The sequence below is a fragment of the Chinchilla lanigera genome, unplaced genomic scaffold (genome assembly GCF_000276665.1).
Source record: "Chinchilla lanigera isolate Chin_1 unplaced genomic scaffold, ChiLan1.0 scaffold00049, whole genome shotgun sequence".
NCBI classification, from domain to species: domain Eukaryota; kingdom Metazoa; phylum Chordata; class Mammalia; order Rodentia; family Chinchillidae; genus Chinchilla; species Chinchilla lanigera.
The window spans coordinates 6,122,904-6,141,008 of NW_004955450.1; the positions used below are offsets into that span (position 1 = coordinate 6,122,904).

At 38.3% G+C, this 18,105-nt stretch overlaps 1 protein-coding gene across 1 annotated transcript in view; it reads left to right on the top strand.

Annotated features, from left to right (window-relative positions):
- Uaca (uveal autoantigen with coiled-coil domains and ankyrin repeats) overlaps nt 1-18,105 on the top strand; it is a 73,075-nt gene that overhangs the window by 633 nt on the left and 54,337 nt on the right. The gene's annotated exons all lie outside the window — the stretch shown is intronic.

Genomic DNA, 18,105 nt, shown 5'->3' on the forward strand with positions numbered 1-18,105 from the left:
CGTCCCGCTGGGCGCAGCCGCCTCGCCGTGCGGGGCCTCGCCGGGGCGGGCAGGAGAACAGAAGTCCTGGGAAACAGCCTGACTGCAGGTGTTGGGGTTTCGATAATTCGGCAGGTTAGAAGAAGGGCAGTAGTCTCAAAATTCTGTGTTACTAAAGTAAGTCGCGTTTAGAAAGTCTAGAGGAGGCAGACACAGAGGGGACGACTTGCTCAAACGGCCCAGTTGCCTGCTGGTGGTAATTAAGATAGACCTCTAATTTTACAGACATTTTAGAAAAAAAGGATGATGTGCTTTTTATGAGGATAGGAATTAGTCTACACTGCTTTTTAAAAAATTAACTTTGTTGGCACGCTTTTGACATACGTAATGAACACATTCATCATAGGGAATTTGTACCGGTACATAATATATCTGGATTCGTCTTTTGTTCCCCCATTTCCCTTCCCTCCCTTCAACCCTTCCTCTCCTTACATTTGCTTTTGAGTTAATTCAGATTTTGGCCTTTCTTCTCCACCTATTTCTAAGATTATTTTACTTGGACATAGAAGAGATAATGAGGGAATTAGACTTTTAAATTCCCATTTTGTCTGGAGGCTGAGGCAGGGGAATCTCTGCGAGTTCGAGGCCAGCCTGAACTACATAGCAAGACTATCTAAAAAAAAAAAAAAAAAAAAAAAAAAAAAATCCCATTTCAAAAAAGAGAAAAGAATGTATTCATATGGTATTAAACTTGATGTTTAATAAAGCATGAAGGTGTTTTATAAGCTGACAGAAGAGATTCCTTGTTTACTTTTTAAAAACAATTGACAGAAATATGTAGTACTGATAGTGGAGGTCACCATAGTTGAAGATTTAAGTTCTTTGTAATGCAGGTTTTGTTTTCAGCTTTATAGAGAGCACACTTTTCTAGATTTATTAGCTATGTTTTCTCAGATTGTGTGGTTTGCACGAAGGATTTACATCACACCTGGGGATTGATGTATCTTTATTTTGTACTGTTTTCTAGAAATGCAGGAGAATATTGAGTTGTTTTTGGTATTATCAGAGTGTGGATTTGTATTCTGTAGATTTGGAGCATGAAGTACACCTGTCTCTAAGCACTCACTAAATTAAACTTTCCATTAGTTTCCTTAAAATAATTGGGTCAAAATGAAATACATGGCATAAAAATAGAACCTATTTGCTTAGAAAAGGCCAATATCTGTTTTTAAGTACTATTTTAGAGTATGTTTTGTAAGGTTTTTAAATGAAAGTAAATGACTGATACTAATCAAGCCAAACTAAGTATTGGTAGAATGAAATGATGTGCAGGAGAATTAGATTCCTTCTGCTTTTCAATGTGTATACACCATAATCCTTGATTTGGCTATATATGTGTGTATATTTAGGATTGGGTCTGGCTCTTTTTTTGCGATTCTGGGGATTGAACCCAGGAGTTTTGCACTGAGCTAATTCTCCAGCATTTTCTGTTTTTTTTCTTTTCTTTTTAAAATTAAATTATTTAATTTTTGTTGTTGTTTTTGTTTTTTTGAGACAGGGTCTCCCATGTAGTTCAGACTGGTCTTGAACTCACTATATAGCCTAGGCTGACTTCAAACTTGCAGCGATCCTCCTGCTCAGCCTCCCAAGTGCTGGGATTACAGGCATGCACCACCATGCCCGGCCTCTTTTTGTTTGTTTTTTGGAGACATGGTTTCTAAATTACTACATTGCCCAGGCTGGCCTGAAACTTGTGTCCTCCTGCCTCAGCCTCCCAGAGTACTGAGATTACAGTTGTGTGCAGACATGCCTTACACAGTTTTTCTTTTTGCCAGTAAATGTTTTGAAGTATATAACACATGGTTTAATATCTTCAGCCTCCCTTTGTGTCCTCTTTGGAGGCCAGTGTTATTAGCCATGTCTGCTTATACCTCCAAAGAAAGCTTAGCATACATACAACCAAAGATGAATATAAAACTTTGCCAGTTATAGAAATGGAAACACTATTTGCTGTTTCATGTACTGTTTTTTAAAAACTGTACATTAGACCCATTTAGAGCTTCCCCATTCAAATCTTTCGATTAATATACAGTGCTGTAATGAGTATACTTACATATACTTGAGGTGTGTGTGTGCATGGATATATCTGATCCATCCTTAAAAGTGGAATTCCTGGGTTAAAGGATACATGCATTTGTAATTTGGAAAGATCTTGTCAAATATCCTTAATGTAATAGGCATAGGTGTGAGTAAACATTTTTTCAGCTTTTATGAAAAGTCTTAAAATTTTTTGAACTTTGCTAGCCTGATAGGTGAAATACAGTATCTCATAATACTATAGATTTGTGTGCCCCTTATTATGAGTGAAGTTGAGCACATTTTCATATTTTTACAAGTGTTTTGCATCTTTTCTAGGAACAGTTTATCCTATTTTTCTATTGTATTATTTTTTCTTACGTGCTAGTGTGTGCTTTGTATCAGATGGCCCTTTTAATAGGAAAAACTAGGACGCATTCTTCACTGATTATTTGCCATGACTTTTTACCGTTGATATTTGCTTTGCAAAAATGCTGTTTTTATGCAGTTAAATTTATTACCTGTATCTTGTTGCTTTTAGATATATGTTATATCCTGGCCTTTTACTTGGCAATATTCAACAAAAAATCTCCTAAATTTCTTCCAGGGCTTTTTGTTTGCTTGTTTTATTTTGTTACATGTAAATCTTTGATACGTGTAGAATTTACTCTGGTGTAAGGTAAGAGCGTACATATCTTGCATTCTTTTTCTTTCTCCTTTTCCCTGTTTAAATCTAATTTGAACCTTATTTACTTAATTATTTATGGAAATGATTATGGTTTGCTCTGCACTACTTTGATTTGAGAACAAAATTTTTTTTTTGTCCTTTTGAGGCAGGGTCAGGCTGGCTTTGAGCTAACTTTGTAGCTCAGGCTGGTCTTGAACTCGAGATGATTCTCCTGCCTCAGCCTCCCAGGTGCTGGGATTATAGGCGTGCGCCACCACGCCCAGTGAGAACAAATTTTAAAATGTTCATGTCATAGTTTTCTTTGGCTGTTTACTTGAACTTACTATCTGAAGAAGCTATGTGAGTAGTAGACTGAAGTATGTTAGGTATGTAAATACTTTATAACGTAGTATGTGAAGTATAGCATCTTAGCTTAACATGCTAAATTATATGTGTGTACAGATTATGTGAGAAAAAGTAATTTAAAGTATTTTGAATAGTTTCATTGTTACACATATGCTAGTGAGTTTAGAGTTCACTAAATGTGGATGTGTTTATATACATATACGTAAATGTAGTTCGCAATTATAAGTTGAAGGTAAATACATTTGAGGATTAGTCCATTAGTGGTCACATCTGGAGATAGCTGCATGTATTAATCATAAGCTAGAATCTTTTTGTTACATCTGATTTTAATTACCCTGTAAGTTGGAGCTTCAGGTTTTTTTGATAATTAAATGACTGTAAATACTGTGTTAGATCTGTCAAGAAAATATACAAATGTATATACAGTGAGAATACACTTCTCTTTCACCTAGTAGTTGGTACTAGGAAGTTTGAGTAATAAAATTAAGGGACTATGTTTTGAGAACCTAGTAGAGGTGCTACAAGCAAATATTGTTAGCATATATTTTGGAGGGGGTTCTACTTTAAATTGCACTTATGGTTAACATTTGTGGCAGAGCAATTTTGATTGTAAGGCTACTCTTTATTGTTTTATTTTATTTTGGCACCGGGAATTGACTCACGACCTCACCCTTGCCAGGCAAGTGCTGTGCTGCTAAGCTATAGCCCTGGCCCCAAGGCTGTTCTTTAAATGGAACGTTAGCATCTTGCTGTTGCCTAAGCACCCTGAAAAAATACTGATGCTTCTAAAATACTGATACATCCAAAAAAGTTTTAGAGTTAGAAATAAACTATTAAAAACGTATTAGTTTAAAATAAAAATATTAGCTTAAATTTTTTTTTTTTCCCAGTACCGGGAATCGAACTTGCAACCTTGCACTTGCCAGGCAGGTGCTGTGCCGCTGAGCTAAATCCCCAGCCCCAGTTTAAAATACTTAAAAAGTAAGGGATTAGACATCCTTTGCTTTAGTTGTGATTTTGAGAATGAAGGCTTTGTATTTTCTACTTGGGTAGTGGATGCATTCAAAAAGATGTTGCTGTTATTGTCACTATGACTTTTGGGTAATGTGAATAATTAAGATCACAAATTGTTGTGTTCATTCATATCATTCTCGTGATATTTAATTGAGCACTCTTTACTCATTTTCGTTAAGGAGTTCAACCTTTAATTAAAATGCTTAACTTAATTGAAGCTTTACACAGCTTCCTATTGTTATCCTATTGTTATATTTTTAGCAATTGTTGAAGGATGATTACAATTTTTAAAAAAAGCCTTCTTTTCATACTTTTCAATTTCAGCCCTAATGCAGAGTTTAACTTGATCATTGTGGATATTTGAATTATAAAATTTTATTGTAATACAGAAGCAGGGTTGCTTTGATAACGTTCTTGGTACATCATCATTCTAAAAACTTAAGTGATAAGTAGGTTAGGAAATTAGAATTTTAATTACTTTTAATAAGGATGAAGATATATATATATATATATTTTTAAATTTTTTATTTTTTTGGTTGTGGGTATTGAACCCAGGGCTGTTGCACCGAACTACCTCCCCAGTCTTTTATTTTTTATTTTGAGACAGGGCTTCCAATGGGATTCAAATTTGCAGTCTTCCTGCCTCAGTCTGCCACGTACTGGGATTACTGGTGTGTGCCGCCACACCTGGCTTATATGTCTTTATTTATTTTATATTACAAACATTGCTTAAATTTAAAATTACTAGTTTAGAAACTGGACCTTGCTCAGTAGTCACCTTTTCAGTTAGGAGAACATTTATGGGATATATAAGTTAGGCTCAAGAATTGGTTAATAATTATATCTTCAAAGAAATCAATAATTCCAATTTGGGAGCAGAAAAAGTACAAGGTGGCCTAGAATCCCTTGACATGCCAGAATGGAAAGAGACTATCAAAGATTAGAACTCTGAAACTAACTTGAACAGGCCCCCAGGTGGCCAAGGATGGAACCTTTAGATCATCAATAAGGTACCAACTGCAGTGGTCCAGCTTCTTAAATAATGAGTTCAAAATAAAGATTAAAAAGTAAAAATAATTAGTTATATTTGGAGGGTGATAAAGAACTGATGCCTTCCATTTTCTTCATCTGTTTTGTTTTTTTAAAACAGGGTCTTGCTAATGTAATTCAGGCTGGCCTTGAACATACTTGTAGCGCGTGCTGGCCTGGAATTCACCACGATCCTCCTGCTTCAGCCCCTGAGCGCTGGGATTACAGGCATGCGCTGCCATGCCCGCCCTGATGCATTCTTTTAATGCTGGAAAACAAAGGGGAAAAAATGAAATATTGGTTGTGCTTTATCTTTTGTGAACCATATCTGAGGGTAATCAAATGATTAATAAGGAAAAGCTTCTGTCTTATAAAAGGTATTTTATCCCAGTAAATAGATAAAGGAGGAATGATAGAATTAATATAGCACAGATTCTGTTCCAGCTCATAAATAAAAAAGGGACGATAGAATTAGTATGTTATTTTACAACCCCTAATGAATTAATGAGTTAAGAATTTAGACAGTGATCATCAGAGGCTACAAATATCTCAAAAAAGAGACAAGCAGACATAACTTATCTCCAGCTAGATAGAGTCGTAACTGCTAGTAGTCTTGCCAAAAGAACCATACCTGACTACGGTGGCCCTTTTTATATGAGACCTTTCCATATCTGTAACCACTGCTTTTTAGAAAATACAGAGGACAGAGGTAGGTGGGAATGCAGTCAGCAGAATTCTGATTGTGAGAAACTCTAAAGAACAAAGACCTGGTTTCTTCAGCAACAAATGATAAGAACAGAAAAAACATGGAGGAGAAACCTAGTGGTTGTAAGAGATTTAAGAGATTAAATGGTGTATTAACCAATTGCTATAGTGAGCTTTATTTGGACTCTGATTAAATAATTGTAAAAAAAAAGCTTATCAGACAGTGGAGAAAATGTAAACACTAATTGAACACTTGACAATGAGGAATTACTTAACAAGTTTAAATGTGACAGTGATAGTAATGTGGTAATGTTTATAAAGAGTCTGTATCTCTCAAACAAATATTTAGAAGTGCAGTCATGAATAAAATGATACGAAGTCTGGGTTGCTTCACAATACTCTGGGGGTGGTTGATGGAGGTAGTAGGGTTGGTCATGAGCTAATATTTACAGCTAGGTGGTTCACGATGCTATTATACTGACTTTTGTGATAGTGTTGATTTTACCTTGTGTCCTAAAATTTCTGTAATAAGAAAGATGTAGTCACAGCCCTCAAGAGTTGTTACGTTAGACCCAAAACAGTAACACCAGTACAGTATCAGAGCCATAGTAGAGGCCTGTATAAATTGCCAGGGCAGCACATGTGGAGGACAGGGTCAGGGGAAAGGTTAGAAGCTTGAGCCTGGGCCAACAGCTAAGCCTGGGCCAGCAGAGCATTCCAATGGCTTCCCAGGCACAAGAACTGCGAGTACCGTGGTGGGAAGCTGTGAAGTCATGGAGCCTGCTGAAGGAGCGTCCCATTGGGAGCCCGCTGTGGTTTTACGGCAGAGAATGGAGCGGGTGAGGCGTAAACTAACGGTCATGTAAGAGTTTCAGTGAAAGTAAGGAGGCAGAGGGCTGCAGTTTGGGAGTTACTGTCAGGGAAAGTTGAACTTGAATTAAAATTTTGATTGCTTGACAAGTGTAGACCGTTGTTAAGAGATCTCTGAAGGAGTCATTGAAGTGTCATCTTCAGAAGTTATCACAGTAGGGGGTTAACAAGCTCACCCTTCCTCCTCTTCTTTTCTCCCTCAACAGCTAAGCGCAAACAAAATTTTGTTATTATCCTTGTTTGATTCACAGTTGGGTCCTGTCCAGGAGCAATAGATTTAGACACTGTAACTCACGTATTCTGTCTCTGCCTCATCCTATCATATGGAAACCCTTACTGTATTATTGCAGTTATGTTAACCTTTGTCCTCCCACCTAAGGGATATATCACATTGCTGAAATTCCACCAACGTGTACTTATTCATGTGGGAGAAATCTAAGTGATTTCTGTAGGGAATTTGCCTAAAAACGGGTGGAGAAAATGCACTTCTGGAAGTTGTAAATAGGATGGTAGCATAATGTACTCATATTGCCTTATTTCCCTAAATTATAAAACAGTGAAAAGCTTTATATAACTTTAATATATTTTGAAAAACATATCTCTTCCTGGCTTAAAAATGGAGCACAGAAACACAAACTGGATGTAAAGTAGTTGTGAACATTAAATGATATGTCACAGTCAGGACTCATCTGTTGGCATGGTTAGCTCAGCAGTGGGTTAGTTCTGCTCACTCCCTCGCTGACTGCAAGTTTGGATGAACTGCAGTCTTCCGGATGGGATCTTTTCCTTTCCACAGTGTAGCCTAGCACGGTGAGGGTGAGCCTCTTAGAGACTAGCGCCAAACTGCAACCCCAAACCCACTTACGTATTGCAGAGTGCCAGCACAGCACTTAGACCTCAATACTGAGGTTTTAGTTTAGAAAAACAAACACGAACTCATACATTAACATCTTAAAAGAAAAAACAAATAACACGCATGCCATAGGTTCCCCGCCATTGGTGTAGATCTTCCAAAGATCACTTGCGCTAACCTTTTGCCTGAGGCAGATAAATAACTGGGGTTTTTACTTTTCAGGTGCTAAAATGATGTAGTATATTTTCTTGAGGGCTTAGGCTGCCCTATGCTGAGTACCCTGAATGAGAAGCTGGGGGAAGACCAGAGGCTCACAGTTGTGTGGTAGAGCTCTATAACAGGTAATGCAAAATAGTGAGGCTCTCATTTCTGTGTGCAAAAGATTGAGCCATGGGAAGCAGAAGAGTGGGGAGTCACCACAGCGTTTCCCCCCCACCAAGATAAGCTGCTGCTGCTGCTCTTGTCTTTTAAAACCAGAACTGAGACTCATACAACATGAAATTAATCATTTTAAAGTGAACAGTTCAGTGACATTTAGTACATTTACACTGTTGTGTGAATAGCATCTGAATCTAGTTCCAAACACTTCTGTCACCCCAGGTGGAAACCCTGTACCCCTTAAGCAGTTGCTTCCCATCTGCCCTTCCCTGTCCCCAGCAACCATCAGACTGCAGGGAGAGCCTTTTCACATGAGGCTTAAAGGAGCAGGTGGGAATACCCAGGCAAGGATGAAATGCCTTTAAGAGGAAGAGCGGAGGCATGGAGAGGAGAAATACTGTGGAGTTGGGAGAGGGGGCAGCTGGATCCTGAGCTGAGCCTTGATGGATCCAATAGCAAGAGGACTGGGTGGGAAAGAGGCAAGTGAGAAGGTTGGAATGGCTTAAAATATGCCATCTTTAAGAGCGTTGGGCTTTGTCTCGTGGATCCTGAGGTAGGGAGTCACACAAATCCATCGTGTTTCTGATGGATCACTGCAAGCTCTGTTCACAGTACATTCGAGGGGATCAAGATTGGTGCAGGGGACCAGCCTGGAAGCTACTGCAGTGGTATAGCGAAGAATTAGCAGTGCTGGAAGGGATGGGGAGAAAGGCAATTGGGACCCAAAGTTGTGACTTGCCGAAGTCACCCAGTCAACACAAACGGACAGGGGCCCTGTCTACTGCTGCTTGCACGATTCCCACTGAGTTCCGTGGGCCTGAGACACTGGATGGTAATCATGTTCTAAGAGGGCATCTGAGAGGACACTGCCTGCATCTTCCTATACATTAGCAACTTCACTTGTTTTTTTAAACATACTTCTGCATAATCGGTTTGGATGAATAGCCCAATATTCAGATGCTGATTGAAAAATACCCTTGATGCTTTAGCTTACTACACTGTTAATCATTATAAGTGCAGATTTTAGCAGCTATACAATTTGTCTTAACTTTTTATTATGAAAAATTAAAATATGCATACAGTGAAAGGGAAAATAGCATAATGAACTAAGATCCACCTGCTTACTACTTAGATTTTAAAGTTGACATTGTGCCCTGTTTGCTCTGTGTATGTTTGTCCATAAATACATGTGTATAAAAACATACTACACTTACATTTTCCACCAAACCCTTTGAAGGTTAATTGTGTAGTTATGTTGTACCTTAAATGCTATGGCATGCATCACTTAACATAAGACATCTTAAATATCTACTGTATAATAGTGATCTTTGAAACAGTAAGTTTTGTTTAAAGAAAAGCATCCTTCAGGGTCATATTTTTTTTTCTTTCTTTTTTTTTTTGTTTGTTTGGGTTTTTTTGTTTTTCTTCCGGTACCAGGAATCGAACTCACGACCTTGTGCTTGCCAGGCAGGCGCTTTGCCACTGAGCTAAATCCCCAGCCCCTTCAGGGTCATATTTTCCAGTTTCCCAAGACTCTTTACCTTGCACTGTATATGGTAGCATTCTTGTTCACACTTAAGTAACGTTAATGTGTTATCTTGATTTTTGTCACATCATGAAACATTCATGCTGATTTTAATGTACTTTTAGATTGATTTACTTGAAAAACACATAAGTGCCAACACATTTATTCAGAGAGGAAGCTGTCTCGACACTGAGTGCCAGGCTTCTGGTGGTCCTGTCAGTTGCAGGTTATCTGCAGTGTGTGAGCAGTAGTAAGGGCTGCAGGAGTAAAGTGAGGAGAGGATGTGGTGTCCAGCACGTGGCTGCCGGCGGTGACTGCTTGCACTGCACGGGTCCTGTCACTAGGTTGAGGGAGGAACCAGCGCTTTGGACCTGGTTCCTGCTGGGTCTTCTTTTATTTTCAGTTTCAATAATGGTCTGGAGCAATAGAAGGAACTACCAGAAGGCTGTCACTGCATTCGGCCTTGTGCCACTGAGGGACTCACCTGCATCATGATGTGTGGATCACGCTTAGCTGCTCAGTTTCTGTATTCTGCTGCTGTGTCCCACTTGTGGATTGATTCTTCTCAACTTTCCTTTATAGCCAAGAATTATAATTTCTTGAAGTTCTTAAATATTCAATGTTTAAATTAGAGAATGTATATTTTTAAAGTCAGCAAATACTCTTAAGTATTTACTATATGCCAAGTACTGTGTACCTAGGGAACATAAAGACTTCAGTGTATGTTCATAAATATTTGAATATTTTTAAAAATAATTACTCACCTGAGCTGCTATTTAAGAACATGGTGCCATTTTAAAAATACTTTTTAGGTTACTGAAATAGTCAGAATAGCGCATATGAATTAGATTATTAATGTGCCCTATACTTTGACTACTAAATAAATCATCTAGTTTAGAATATTAGATAATAGTTGTTTATTTTCTTAAATAGGTTTATTTCATCAAGATTTTTATGAAAATAAATACATGTCTTCAACTTAAATTATTCTGTTATTTTACTTCTCTCTGTGTAGAAAGAAATTTGACGCAGTGTTAAAATCATTTCCTTTTTTTTAATGTCCATACAATTAAATTGAGATATTCTATTCTTAAAAGACCAGGAGTAACAAGATGTCACAATAGATCTTGATTTGGGTCCAGACACTGCCACTAAAAAGCTGTGTGAATCTGAGCAAAGCCCTTTATCTCTCTCTGTCTCTCTCTCTCTCTCTCTCTTTTTTTCCTCCAGAAATGGAACTCAGGACCTTGTTCTTACCAGGCAGGCACTTATGCCACTGAGCTATATCCCCAACCCAAAGCCCTTTATCTCAGTAAGTTCCAGTTATTTCTCTTGTAAGACAGGGATATACCATTTTATGAGAAAGTTTAGGTTTTCCAAAGACTGGAAGCATTTTGGAAATGCTCAAACTCATGGCAGTCCTCCTGTCTCATTCCCCCAAGTGCTGGGCTTACAAGTGTGCACCAGCATGCCTAGCTGAACTGGTCCAGTTCTAAAAATAGAAAATGTTGCTCACACCATTCAGGAGGTGAAGAGTAAAGTTTATTGTTTCTGTGTAAAATGAAAAGATCTACAGAATTCTCATTCAGATTGCTTTTCATGTTGATTCCATGAGTGGAGAGTAAGAATATAGCTTCTGTTTTTGTACAGAGTAGACTTGAATTGCTTAGCTGAATAAAGCACAAGGTCAGATGGAACAATCTTTGTAAATACACATTTTTACCCACTAAATTTTTGTCATGGAGTAGAGCAGCAAAGGAGATCCCTGTACTTAATGTGTTCTGTAAGGGTGGAGAACATTGCACTGTGTGCTTGATGGTGAGTTGAAGTCTTCTGTATTCATGATGTTATGAACGTCTCATTCTATGGTATCATTCGTAGCTATCAATGTGCTCTTTCTGCTGGCTGAGACCAGCAGGCAGAATGCTGGCTTATGTTCCTGGAGAAGAGTCTTTGGAACTTTGTTCAGGATACCGTATCGAGTTGTATATTTGCCATTGTACAAGTTATAATTACTTTCAGTCTAAAAATTTCAGCAAACAGTTCCACTATTAGACTGTTTATTTTGTTGGTTTGTTTTAATACCTTTATTGCCTCCCCCATTTTCATCTGTCATTCCTGGGGACTGCTGCTCACCTCACCTTGATATGGTGTCAGTCTAGCTTAATGTTGTAGTTTATAGCACCTTTGTAGCTGAGATTTAGAAATACTGTAGTTCTCTACTGTAGGTGAAATTCCTGAAGGTTAACCAGTGTATATATGGTCTATTATATTGGACCTTCATTCAACAAATATTTATTTAGCACCTACTATATGCTAAGTATTTTTTTCTTTTCTTCCTTTGTTTACCTTTCTACCCTTCCTTCCTTTCTCTGCCTCTCCCTCCTTTCCTTCTTTCCTCCTTTCCTTCTTTCTTCTTTCCCTCTTCCCTCCTTTCCATCTTACTTCCCTTCCTGCCTTCCTGGGATTTATACAGAAGTGGGTCAGCTGAATTCTCTTACTATAAAAGGCTGCCTGCCTGACCCTAAGGTTGTATCCTGAGTCCTTGGTTGTATCCAGTGGTCCTTGGGTGGAACAGCCTGTATATGATCTAGTGCTCCGTGGCTCCTTTAGCTCCTTTAGCTCCTCTGACCTTCAGAACCAGAAGCAGCCTGGACACTGTAGTGTGGAAATTATCACCAGTTCATAGTTTTTGCTCCTGGCTTTCTCAGGCATTACGTTTTGGCAGTAAAGTGGCACTAACTTTTATTTCTATTTTTATGCTTCATTTTTTCCTAAATGTTCAGCCTCTTGTTTTGACCAGAAAATTGCCCCCGCCAGAACATTGCAAAAGCATGTCCATTTTTTAAAGTAGGAAAAGCTTCTGCACTCTTTTTATTTTAATTAACTTTTAAATTAGTGTAACTTTATATGCTTTCCAATTTTTAAGATAACTTTACATTTTATTTCTTTAGCATGTGTATTAGTTGTTTAGAATTTTAGGATTGGCTGGATGACCTTTAAACTTTTTGACTACAGCTCACAGTGAGAAATATTTTTTCTGATGTAATCGAGGTGTGGCAGGCAGAGTTGACCTGCCATGGATTTCTACCCCAGTCCCCAGGACTTTGAATATGGTGAGAAAATACGCCATGATTACATTATGATCAATGGCAAATAAGAGATGCAGATGTAGTGAAGGGTCCTCACTACTTGACTGCGAGTTGTCTGGGTGGGTCTCTTCTAATCACAGGAGCCTTTTGACAGGCACACTGCCCACTAGCTGTATGTCAGAGAGACAAGGACCAGAAAATTTGCCCTGTTGTTGCTGGGCCCAGGGTGGGTGGGACCACGTGAGAAGGCATGTGGGTAGCCTTAAGTATCCCGGAGCCTCCTGGCTGCCAAGCAGTAAGGAAACAGGGATCTCACTCCTACAGCAGCAGGGAACTGTATTCTGCCAACCACCAGAAAGAGCCCAGAAACAGGTTATTCTCCAGACAAGAGCCCCACTGGGCTGGCACCTTGATGTTAGCCTTGAGAGACCAGACCCTAAATGGAGAATATAGTCGGTCCCATCTGGATTTCTCTATGAACCTACAAACATTAGTTGTTTTAAGTCTCTATAATTGTTTGTTGCACAGCAGTAGAAAGCTGATATGTAAGACCATTTGGAACCATATGAGGACATTTCTATAAAGAAATGGAAATCTTACAAGCGAGAAAAACCAGAATAAAAAATACAAGCATAATCTAATAACAGATAAAACAGAAATGTGATCATAGCTATGAATGCGTGAATAGTATGAATGAAATTTTTAAAATTTCCGATTTCTTTTTATGATGTTACTTTTTATAATTAGGATTTATATAAACATAATAAACATCTGTTTAAAACTAAGAACTTCATTTTATTTGATATTAGATTACTGAGAATAAGCATGAAAGACTTGCTGTCAAGAATTAGGTGTGAAAAACTTACATGTGTTCCTTAATTTTGTTAAGTAATATTGTGTCAGTAAGGACCTATAGATATTAAACTAAAAATCCTACATTCCTAGCATGGACCATTTCACTAGTTTACTGCCGTTAGCTTTTTACTGTCTCGTGTTCACAGATCTGCACAGTTTTTGAGAACAGATTCTGCGTAGAGGTATGAAGTGACTGTTGGAAGGATGGACTTCAAGTTGCTTATGTATGACCCTTAAGATAAAGAAGGGAAGAGATTTGTGCCTGTTACCGCTCAGCCACATTAAGTAATTTAATTTAGCCATAGTGGAAGAATAGTATCGTAAGGGATCCTGTAAGTTATGCTTTATGGATCACTGCTTTTTCTGTCCACTCCCTGAGGAAATAAAACAGCACATTTCCTAATTACTTAGATCTAATTGCATTCTTCTGTTAAACTCTTTTGATATCATGGGAAAGGGTGAGTCAGGAAACAGGAAGGAACTACACTTAGGACCCATAATAAACACTTCTGGGTGTGGTGGTGTGTTTGTATGTACTCCTAGGAAAATACAGTGTCTCATTTAATGAGATGACGCTGTCATGTAGGTTTTTATTGTTGTTGGTTCTAACCTATAAGACAAAATTTCCTGTGGCCGCTCCTGACTGTTTATAATTAAGGATCCTCCTGGTAGAGGACCATAAGTTAGAGAAGAAATACTGTTGCACCGGGAAGGTGAAACCCTGGTTGTAGTTACTTTGCATGAAATTGATTTATTAAAACTAACATTCCTAGCTGGGTGTGGTGGCTCATGCTTGTAATTCCAGTACCCTACAAGGCTGAGGCAGGAGAATCACCTGGGGAAATTTAGCAAGAACCTATCTCAAAATAAGAAATTAAAAAAAAAAAAAGGTTCGGTGTGAAGGCTCTGGGTTTAATCCTCAGTGCCAGAAAACAAAACAACCAAAAAATTAGCATTCCTAAACACATAGTATATACTTTGGCTTTTCATTGTTCCTGGGTAATAACACTGACTTAGTTAAAGAGCAGTTATTGGAAAAGATGACTGAAATGGAAATATTTCCATTGAAAATGTGAACATACATGTTTATAAATTATAAACTAACTTGTAAACACAAGGCCAACTTTTTTAAAGGGTGGTGTATTGTAAACTTCCGTAAATTCTCTTCCACCTTCATCACTTCAGACTTTTGGCAAATTTCCTAGTTGTGTGCTCCTAGCCATGCTTCCTTTCTGTGGGGCTCCCCCGCCCCTTCCTGTTTGGTGGCATCACTTTAGTCCACGTAGTTTAGTCCTGTGCTTCGCTGAAGGGCCCCAGAGATGAAGGTGAGTAGAGTTAAGTGCTGAGGCTCCAGAGACACACATCGTGAGGGTGCAGAAATGAGGGTACTGTGTTAAGTCCTTGCCTGCTGGCTAGCGGCAGGTCCTGCTGGGTAGAGGGAAAGGCAGGCCCTTCCATCAATTTTTGCCTGCCCCTGAGAGCGAGTCCCTCCTCAAATTTTCCATCCTAGGCTCTCTACTCCCCTCACCCTCATCTCAGCTCTCCTCAGCTGTGCAGCACTGGCTTAGCAAGTTAATCCGTTTTCTTTTCTCCAAAGGAGAAACAGTTCTAGTTTAGCCCAGAGACCCCAGAATGAAGGTCTTTAAATTGGTGCTTGTACACATGGCTTCACTGGCCAGTGCTATCATAGGTTTATACATGAATGTTGGAGCATAGCTGCTCTACAAAGATTCACAATATTTCTTACGCACAGAAAGTGATTTGATTTATGTATATATAATATTTGAGCAATTTAAGTACTGTGAAAAATGGTTTAGATCCGTAAATTTTAGCACGTGCTAGCCTGGGTAGCCCACAGGCTACCAGTTGTCCCTGTTGCCCTCAGTGGCGGTAGCTAGTCATCAGACATAGCACAAGAGGCCTATCTGAGATCAACCAGCCCTAACCAGCTTGCCAGCGACTGTAGCTCCTGTGTGAATGCACAAGCCTAGTGGGGATTTCTGACCAGGTCCTGCTCAACAGAACTGCCCAGTGCACCTGTAGACTCATGCGCAATAAGAAGTGGTAGCTATTTTAGTGACTGTGTTTTGTTTTTACAGCAATAGATAATTAAGTAATTATGACATAGTAATTTTTTTAAATGAATGTTTCTGCATTTTCCTCTAATTAGTAAGATTAGTATGGTTGAAGTATAAAAGACATTCAAAAAAACCCAGCTGGGCATTCTGGTGACACCTGTAATCCCAGGACTCGGGACGCTGAGGCAGGAAGATCACTGTGAGTTTGAAGTGAACCTGGGCTACATAATGAAATCAAGACCAGCCTGAACTGCATAGTGAGACCCTGTCTCAAAAAACCAAAAATGAAACAAACAAAGATCCAAATATCTGATGTATGATACCCTTTACATATGTACATACATGCCCGTGGATTAGCAAATGTAGAAAAAGTCCTGTGCCAGTTTAAAAGTAAAAGTCATTACAATATAATATTAAAGATTTTGATCTCAAGAAAGAGAACACTTTTTCTTTAATGAATACGTTTATAATAGTCTGGATGAAATAGCGCACTCTTTTAATCTGTTCATAATATAGGAATGGTTCGCACATAGGGTACTGCTGTAGTCAGAAGGGACCAAACTCTTCTAAGATACTCAGCTTGAGAGAACAGAGACTCTGTGTCCTAATAACTGCCCATTCAGACAGTCAACCAGCTTAGCATAGGAACGCTCGCAAAGTGCCACCTTGTTCTGGATGTGCTCATTCTTGAACATTTTCCATATCTTTGAAATGTAAAAAAATGATGCGATGGCCATGAAACCTCCCCAAGTCTCGTACTAAACCGGAGTGTCGTGAGCCACCCTTTGAGAATCAGTTACGCTCAGGACCTAGCTGTCAACATCAGCCAAGAGGTTACAAGTGTAATCATTTATTTACTATAATTAAGATGATCACACCAATATACTTAATTACAGTCATGTTAAAATGATAGTAAAGATGTTGAACTTCAAGCTCCATAATTTCTCAAATGCAGAAAATATTTGAAAGTGTGTTGAACTCTTCAGCATTCTGTTCAGTACAAAACAAAATACTATACTCTAATCGAATAGTAAAATAAAATACAGACAGCACACCAATATAAATAAGAACCTAACTATAAAGGCAATAATAAGCTACTTAGTACTTCATGTCAAATTCATATTAGTCTTCATATATAGTGGTCTTCCCTTATCTGCAAGTTCAATTTTTGTGATTTCAGTTACCCATAGTCAACTGATCAAGAATACTAAATGGGAAATTTCAGGAGTGAACAATGCATAGTTTTAAACTGGTCATCATTCTGAGTCACGTGATGAAAGCTACACCCTTCAGCTTTGTCCCGCTTGGTGTGTGCAGCATCCTTGTCCAGTGTATCCACACTGACATGCCACTTGCCTGCTGGTCACTTAGTAGCCGTTGAGGCGATCATATTGTCTGTTACAGGGTCACTAGGCTTGTGTTCAAGTAACCCTTACTTTCCTGAGTAATGACCCCAAGGTGCAAGAGTAATGATGCTGATAATTCAGATATACAAAAGCGAAGCTGTGAAGAGCTTCCTTTAAGTGAAAAGGTTTTTGACTTAATAAGAAAAGAAAAGATTGCATACTGGATTGCTAAACTCTAGAGTAAAAATGAATTTTCCACTTGTGCATTTATGAAGAAAAGAAAAGAAATTCATGCCAGAAGAAAGATGAGTATAGTCCAGTAACATATTTTGAGAGAACACTTTCGTATGCCTTTTATCACATTATGTTGTTATAATTGTTATATTTCACTAGTAGGTATTGTTAATTTCTTACTGTGCCTAAGTTAGAACATAAACATCACCACAGACTTGTATATATAGGCAGAACATGGCGCATTTAGGATTTGGTACTATTAGACAGCCAATGGGAGTCTTGAAATGTATCTCCGTTTAGGTACTTGCCTGATGTCAAATATGACATGAAACATCCAAAATTACTTTGAAGAATTGTTAAATATTTCTAAAACATGAAAATTAAACTAGTTAACCCATTTGGAAATCTGGCACTTAAGTTCTAAATCCCACATCTAAGGTGTCTCCCATAAAGGCACCTGTCATTACAACATTAATATTTAAATCCTCAACATTAAGTTCCCAGATCAACTCAAAGTACTTGAAATAATCAAAATAGTAAAACTAAAATATTCATTATTCCCTTTAAAAAATTCTTTATTTTCTCTAATTATAGAAACTTGTAAGGCTGGGAATATAGCTCAGTGGCATAAGTGCCTGCCTGGCAAGCACAAGGTCATGAGTTCAATTCCCGGTACCAAAAAAACAAAAAACACAAACAAACAAAAAAACATTCTGGAAAACTTGTAAATCTTTAGAAAGCATCTTGTATCATTCCTAGACCACCCTTTTAGAATTGGGTCTGGAAGATTTAGAGTTGGTGTCTGTGAATCTGTTTTTCATCAGCATCTGTTGCAGGCGTATCAATGCAGATGGTTTGCCTGTTACCCAGAGCTGCTCTGTAAAGTGTCTTAGGGGAGAAGGGACAGAGAAAAGCACCTACCTTGATTTCTAAGAGAGCAGCTTCTCTTTATTAATTTCAGGGCTTCTTTGAAGAAAATTTCTGAAATTAGATTTGAAAACTGTCACCTGACATGATCACATATCAAGTAGAAGTTCT